Source organism: Lacerta agilis, chromosome 8, assembly GCF_009819535.1.
Source record: "Lacerta agilis isolate rLacAgi1 chromosome 8, rLacAgi1.pri, whole genome shotgun sequence".
Classification (NCBI taxonomy): Eukaryota; Metazoa; Chordata; class Lepidosauria; order Squamata; family Lacertidae; genus Lacerta; species Lacerta agilis.
In genome coordinates, this window is record NC_046319.1 from 11322345 (window position 1) to 11330333 (window position 7989).

Sequence of the window (7989 nt, forward strand, 5' to 3'; positions counted from 1 at the left end):
TTTTTCAGGTACTCCTTGAATATAATCCATTCTTGGATTATACTTGGAATACCCTCTTACCCTCCCCATCATTTTTGCCATTTGTAGATATTCTAACAGTTTAACTTGCCATTCTGATTTTGTAGGTGTAATTTCATTTTTCCAATACGTTGCAATTAAAATTCTGGCTGCTGCTGTCGCATACATAAAGAGTGGTCTTACTTCTCTTTTAGTTTCAGTTGACATTATCCCTAATAAGAAGGCTTCTGGTCGTTTTCTGAATGGGATTTTTAACATCTTTTTGAAATTGTTATATATAACATCCCAAAACTTTATGGTCTTTCCACATTCCCACCACATATGCATAAACGAGTCTGTTTTTTTTTTTTTTTTAAAGTACACCTAAAATCCTTTGTGAAATATATTCGGAGTCAAGTGTGAATTTCATGCTCTTTATTCAGCTCATAGTAGTGAGGAATGCAGTTCCCCCAAAACGTTTGCTTTATATACACTATTTACACAATGAGCCCCACGTGATTGGCTAATTCCGGGATACTCCTGTATGCCAATCGGAGTGCGGATTCACTTCCACCTGGAGCTGGATTGGGTGGCTCCTGCGGACCAATCGGACTGCTGCAATCTCAATCCTATTGTTCTGGGACCAATCAGACTGCTGCAATCTCAATCCTATTGTTCTAGGACCAAACAGACTGCTGCATTTTGGATCCTATTCAACTCAGTACATAACACGTTGCTTACTAGGGGCTACCCCACTCTTTGTTGAAAAAATTGCTTTGTAGAGGTAACTACAATTGAGTTATCTGTGGTAGGGGGTCTGTGGCTTGGCTTTTGAAAAATCTGGGTCCTAAATTATTAGCTAATTGGGAACCACTGGACTAGTTGATCCTTAGGGTTCCTTCCAACTCTACGATTTTATGATTCTATCCAAGAAAGGCTAGTGTGCTGCTGTTCTCTGTTTGCTGGCTGAGAGTCCAGACACAAAGACTGGCACAATCTCTCTGCAGCCTGTCTTCCTTGGGGCCATCAGCCAACGCTGCTGGGCGGGTAATGACTTGTCTGTCCTCTGGAGGTCTACAGGAGTGCCACAGGCTGAGGATGCTGCCAATTCTCTTTCAAGCCACTGGTGCTGATTATCAGTGGATTTGTTTGACCCTCTGGCATGAGGCCGGGGTTTCGAACTGGGGCAGATTCAGCCCCCGCCCCCACCTCCTGGCATCCTTTGCTCAGTTGCTCTGGCTCGTAGCACCGTCTCTAAACCCGTTATCAGCAGCGGCCAGTCTGAGTGCTTTTCTGAACTCTTCCTCTGGCTGGAAGATTTGGCTGCCTTCTCTGTTTTGCTTTCTGATTCCATTGGCTTCCCCCTCCCACCCGCCTTCTCCTGCAGATCATGCAAAAAGGGAATTTAGGGTTTCTCCCCTCTGCATTTCCTCTATATAAGTCCCAGTTTAGTTGGTAGGTGCTGGATGTTGCGGTGTGGCTCAGAAGAAGGGAATCTGCTTTGCATGAAGAAGGTCCCAGGTTCGATCCCTGACGACATCTTCAAGTACTAGGGTTGAGAATGTCCCCCTCCCCACACAATCTAAATTCCAGAAGAGCTTTTGCCAGTCAGTGAGACACTATTCAGCTAAGTGGCCCAGCTGTCAGACTCAGTATGAGGCAGTTTCTTACGTTCCTGAAGATGACCTGGAAACAGCAGAGGCTGGACGTTTTAGTGCCTCCCTATCTCTCAACCCTCCCTCCTAGTTCTAGTGAGGACTAGAACCTTGATCTTTGGTTTTGGAGTGTGCTGCCCTGGACAAATGGATCACCTCCAGTGTTGGCTCCTGGTTTTGGGGGGTCCTTAAGACAAGACAGCTCCTATAGGCCTCCATCCTTCGGTGATGCTGTTCTTCTTTCCCATCTTCACCATCATCTTCCTCACTGCTCCCACCTGCTTGCTTGTGGCGCAGAGAACCCTTGAACAAACAGCAGTGATGGCCGCCATCCAATTGGGGACTAGTGGGGTGGTAGGCAGGCAGCCACTCAGTAGATGACGCCAGAGCCATGAGAGCTCATTCTAGTTTTGTTCTCAGCCTCTTGAGTTCCACAAGGGGTGGCACTGGGACTACAGTAGAGTTGGCCACAGGGCTGTCTTAAGCATATGCGGTGTTGGGGTGCATAGATCCGCCCGGCGCCTCCCCCCAAGTTGCCCAGTCCCAGGCATGCAGGAGGGCGGAGCCAGCCAGCCGCCTCAGCATCTTGCTGGCTCGGTCGCCCCTGAACTCGTGGCGCAGAGCCGCCCGCAGCAGAAGAGCCCGCCACAGCGCTCCAACCGATGGCCGTGCTCCTCCCCGGACTTAACTCTCGGGCCCCGGACTCTTGGCCTGCTGCCCCTGAGAGCCAGGTGCCTGGGTGCCCCGCACCCCTAGCACCTAAGGGTAAGATGACCCTGGTTGGCCAGCCGGGCTACAAACCTGGACTGGTTGTAAAGCAGTCGGGTGGCTGAAGTCATAGAACATAGAACACAGAATTGCAGTGTTGGAATCATATAGTCCAACCCCCTGCAATGCAGGGATATCTCACCCAGCGCAGGGCTCGAACCCATGACCCCGAGATTAACAGCCTCATGCTTTACTGACTGAGCCTATCCCTCAGCTTGCAAGTCAGATTGTGGCTGGTGGGGCAGCTCCTCTATAATCAAGAAAGCTCTGCTGCTGAAGAGGCTAGCTTAGGGGTTGATGGTCAAACCTTCGCGTGGCAGGAACTGCTTTGTCCTCCACAATCTCATTACCAATTTAATAAAACAAGCAAACAAATAAATAAATAGTACCGCTCCCCAGCATTTGCCACCTGAAGCAGCTTCCTCAGTCTGCCTAATGAGAGGGCCAGCTTGGTAATTTGCGTGATACATCAAATGGGGGAAACATCTCCCCGTGTGGGAATCGGACAATGTGTGCGGGGGGAGGAAGCTGGCAGCCACTGCCACAAATTTGGATGTGGTTGTAAGTTTAAGAAGGCAGGCAGGATTCTGCAGAGATGGAAAAGGTTCAGAAAAGGGCCACCAAGGGAGGGAATGGAGTGACTCCACTGTGAGGAAAGGTTACACTGTTTGGGACTTTTTAGTTTAGACCTGGTTTTCCCAAACCTGGGTCTCCAGCTGTTTTTGGACTACAGTTCCCATCATCCCTGAACACTGGTCCTGCTAGCCAGGGATGGTGGGAGTTGTAGTCCAAAAATAGCTGAAGACCCAAGTTTGGGAAACCCTGGTTTAGAGGAAAGGTGAGCAAAAGGAGAGACATGATAGAAGTTCACATAGATATGCATGGCATGGAGAAAGGTTTTTCTCTCGTAACATTTGACCTCAGGGGAGTCCGATGAAACTGCATGTTGACAGATTCACGACAGAGAACCTCATCCAGTGCTGTTAAACCAAGGAACTCAGTCCCACAGAAAGCAGTGATGGCCACCAACTTGGAGGGCTTCAACAGATGAATGGACAGATTAATGGAGGAGAAGTCTATTGATGGCTACTAGCCCCAATGACTGCACTCTGCCTCCATGGTTGGAGGCAGAAATGCTTCTGAATAACACTTGATGGAAAGCACAGGAGGGGAGAGTTCTCTTGTGTGCAAATCCTCCTTGCAGGTTTCCCACAGAAATCTGGCTGAACAAGGTGAGACCATCATGCTGGACTAGTATGCGACTGGAGCTGTGGTCTAAACCACTGAGCCTCTTGGGCTTGCCGATCAGAAGGTCTGTGGTTCGAATCCCCGTGTGAGCTCCCATTGCCCTGTCCCAGCTCCTGCCAACTTAGCAGTTTGAAAGCACACCAGTGCAAGTAGATAAATAGGTACCTCTGTGGCGGTAAGGTAAACAGTGTTTCTGTGCGCTCCGGCACTCGTCACGATGTTTCCATTGTGCCAGAAGCGGTTTAGTCATGCTGGCCACATGACCTGGAAAGCTGTCTGTGGACAAATGCCGGCTCCCTCGGCCTGAAAGCGAGATGAGCGCCGCAACCCCATAGTCGCCTTTGACTGGACTTAACCGCCCGGGGGGTCCTTTACCTTTTACATTTACCCGAGATCATCTTCTGAGGCTCTCCTTCGTGTGCCTCCTCCTCGAGAGGTCTGGAGGGTGGCAACACGAGAATGGGGCCTTCTCTGCAGTGGCTCTCCATCTGTGGAATGCTCTTCCCAGGGAAGTTTGCCTGGCGACTTCATTATACTCCTTCAGGGGCCAGGCAAAAACGTTCCTTTTTAACCAGGCCTTTGATCTTATTGACATACAACAACTTTTTAGTATGTGGCATTTTTTGGGGGGGGGGCAGTTATTGGGTTACTGCTTTTGGTTTGATTTTGTATGTTAGGTCTTGTGAACCGCCCTGAGACCTCCGGGTATAGGGCGGTGTATAAGTTGAATAAATAAATAAATTTATAATAATTATAATAATAATACTAGATGGGCCATGGGCTGGATCCAGCAGGCTCTTCTCACATTCTCAGGTGGAGGGCAAGCCAATGGAGGTGCTGCAATGCTCACTTGCCCTGTTGAACCAGCCTTTGCTGTCCAGTGGGCAATGTGGAATCCATATTCCCAACACCACCACTGCCTGGGGCAAGAGCGAGAGGCGGGTGAAGGAGGAGGTGACCACGATGCTGAAAAAGAAGAGCATGGGGCCCTTGCCAGTGGTCCCCCAGCACGTGTCCATGCAAGCTGAGCCTTGGTGCTGCCCCCCCCCCCAACCATCACTTTCCCTGTCGCTTCAAAAGCCCTGGGGCTCACCGAAAGCTGTAGCAAAGATTCATGTCTGCGGAAAGGGAGGTAATCACCCGTGAAGCTGCTTGGCCTGGCGCGGGGTCTGCCACTCAGGTAAATGTCCACCCAGAGGCCAGTTCCTGGAAGCCTTGCCCTTTTGGCAAGGCGGCTAATGAGCTTGTAATGGAAAATAACAACCCCCGAGCTCTCGAGGTGATGCCTTTAATCTTCCACGGCCCGGTTTCCAGCCTGACTCAGACTGAGCACTGGAGGTTGACAGCGTCGTCGGCTGGGCCTGGAGAAATATTCAGGGGCTGTCAAGCACACTCTCCCTCCCACTCATAGAGGCTCTTTCAGGTCTTTCTCAGAACGATTCAGCTACAAGAGCCCCAGCTGATGAAGTGTTCTAGAATTGTAGTGCTTGAAGGGTCACCAGTGGTCATCTAGTCCAGCCCCCTGCAATGTCAAGGTGCAAAGCAGAGTTAGACAGGAGAAGGCTTCCACCAGCTCATGGAAGGTCTACAAGTGTTTTTTTTTGCGGGGGGAGGGGGTTGTATCTGGACAACCCCCTCCCAGATAGAAAAGGTTCCTTGGGGCAAATGTCTGGGTCCTTGAGAAAATCAGAGAGGTGTTGGATGAGGCCAGTGGCTCTCCTAGTCCAACATCCTGTTCTCAGAGTGGCTAAGCAGTGGCTTGTGGAAAACCCACAAGCAGGGCCCAAGCACAACAGCCTTCTCCCCACCTCCAGCAACTGGTGTTCAGAAACTTTGTTGCTTCTGAACATGAAGGCAGAGCATAACCATCTATGGTTTTATTAAGGTAAAGGTAAAGGACCCCTGGATGGTTAAGCCCTGTCAAAGGTGACTATAGGGTTGAGGCGCTCACCTCGCTTTCAGGCTAAGGGAGCCAGCGTTTGTCCACAGACAGCTTTCTGGGTCATGTGGCCAGCAGGACTAAACCGCTTCTGGCACAACGGGACACCGTGACAGAAACCAGAGCACATGGAAATGCAATTTACCTTCCGGCCATAGCGGTACCTATTTATCTACTTGCACTGGCATGCTTTCGAACTGCTAGGTAGGCAGGAGCTGGGACAGAGCAACAGGAGCTCACCCTGCTGTGCGGATTTGAACAGCCAACCTTCTGATCGGCAAGCCCAAGAGGCTCAGTGGTTTAGACCACAGCGCCGCCCGCATCCCTATGGTTTAACTATGAGCTCCAGCTCACCAAGCGTCAAGGTGATCTAAACAGGAAAACACAGTTCTTCTCTGTTTTTATCATCACAACAACCCTGGGTGGTAGGTTGGGCTAAGAGACAGTGACTGTCCTGACATACTAACCCAGTGAGCATCAGAGTCAAGTGGGTGGATTTGAACTCTGGTCCTAGTCTGGTGCTCCAACTCTGGCTGTCAGTTCAGGAGGGGAAAGGGTCTCTGAAGGGAGGAGCATCTGGACAAGGGCAAACGCAGGCCATGCGCCACAAACAACTTAGACACATCTTTGCTCTAGAAGCTTTTCCTTCAATATCCACACATCCTTTCCTATTCTTTCCTTAATGATTGCTGAGTCAGCACGCCAGTGTCAGAAATGCTTCAAGGGGGCCCAGGCACTCGAGTGGCTGCCTTTTTATAGAATCAGAAATGTCAAGTCGGAAGGGATCCCCAAGGGTCATCCAGTCCAACCCCCATCAAGGCAGGGACCACAGCTCAAGATATCCCTGATAGCTGGTCATCCAATTTCTGCTTAAATACCTCCAACGAAAGGGAGTCCGCCCCATTTAAAGGTAGTTCTTCCTCTCCATTCCACCCCCCCCCTCCAGCATTGTGGGCGGCCTATATTTCCCTTGGTCTGACGGCTCCCTCCTAACTTCCGCCAGCCACAAGGAGCAGCCCCTTCTTGCCCTCTGCTATTTCTGCTGGGGAGTGGAGCCGGGAAATCCAAACGCCTTCCACCTGTCTCCCGGGAGCTCATTTAAGCGGCTGATGGCTGCTGTAGCTCTCATTCCTAAATGATAATTCAGGGGTTCCTGCAGTTGCAAGGGGGAGGAGAAGGAAGAGGGCTGCTTTGTCCCACCAGATGGATGATGAAGGAGGCCCCATTTAGGCGACAAACCGCTTCAATTAGCTTGGTTGTGGTTGCCTCTGCGGCTCCCTTCTCCCTGTTCATCTATATTTCAGCGCAGCGGGCTGAGGGGATCACCTAGGCTTAAAGAAAAGGATCAGCCAAGGGTGATCAGAAACGTCAACAGGCTCCAAGAACTACAGCAGGGCTATTGACCAGGGCTGGTTATAGGGAGCTGGTGATTCTCTCAGACCCTCCAAGTGTCCGTATTTTCCATGGACAGCCCCAGATTTACAGAAGCTGTCCTGGTTTCTGATTTGATCCCGGAATGCCTTGCTTTTCCTTAGGATGTCCCTATTTCCATCGGAGTGTGTGGAGTTGTGTGCCCCCCCCCCCCAAGCCAAGGGGATAAGTAACTACAACCTTTAGAAGACATTTTAAGGCAGCCCTGTATGGGGAAGTTTTTAAAAGTTCAATTATGTTTTATATATGTTGGAAGCTGCCCAGAATGGCTGGGGCGACCCAGTCAGATGGGTGAGGTATAATAATAATAATAATAATAATAATAATAATAATAATAATAATAATAATTTTCCTCGGAGAAATGTTGGAGGGTATGTTTCCTTGCTAGAACATCTTCACTGGCTACCAACCTGTTTCTGGGATATATATATATATGTATATATATATATATATATATATATATATATATATATATATAATGAATTTATTGGTATTTAAACAAAATACAAGAAAAAAAATACATACACAAAAAATACATACACACAAAAAAATACATACACAATACAGACTACAAAATACAAAACAAAAAAATACTAATACAATACATAAAAACACCCCCCCCAAAAACCACATACCTTACATTCAAACACCTATTTTACTATTTTAATCTTATTTATAATCTTACTTGGGGGACTTCCAACATATATAAAGGGGGCGGAGCATGGTAGCACCTTAGAGACCAACTAAGTTTGTTCTTGGTATGAGCTTTCGTGTGCATGCAGAAAGTATCTGAAGAAAGTATTTTCAGAAAGTATCTGAAGAAGTCTGCATGCACACGAAAGCTCATACCAAGAACAAACTTAGTTGGTCTCTAAGGTGCTACTGGAAGGAATTTTTTTTATTTTATTTTGTTTTTTCTCATCCAGGAAGTTGTCTCATTCTCTTTAAAAG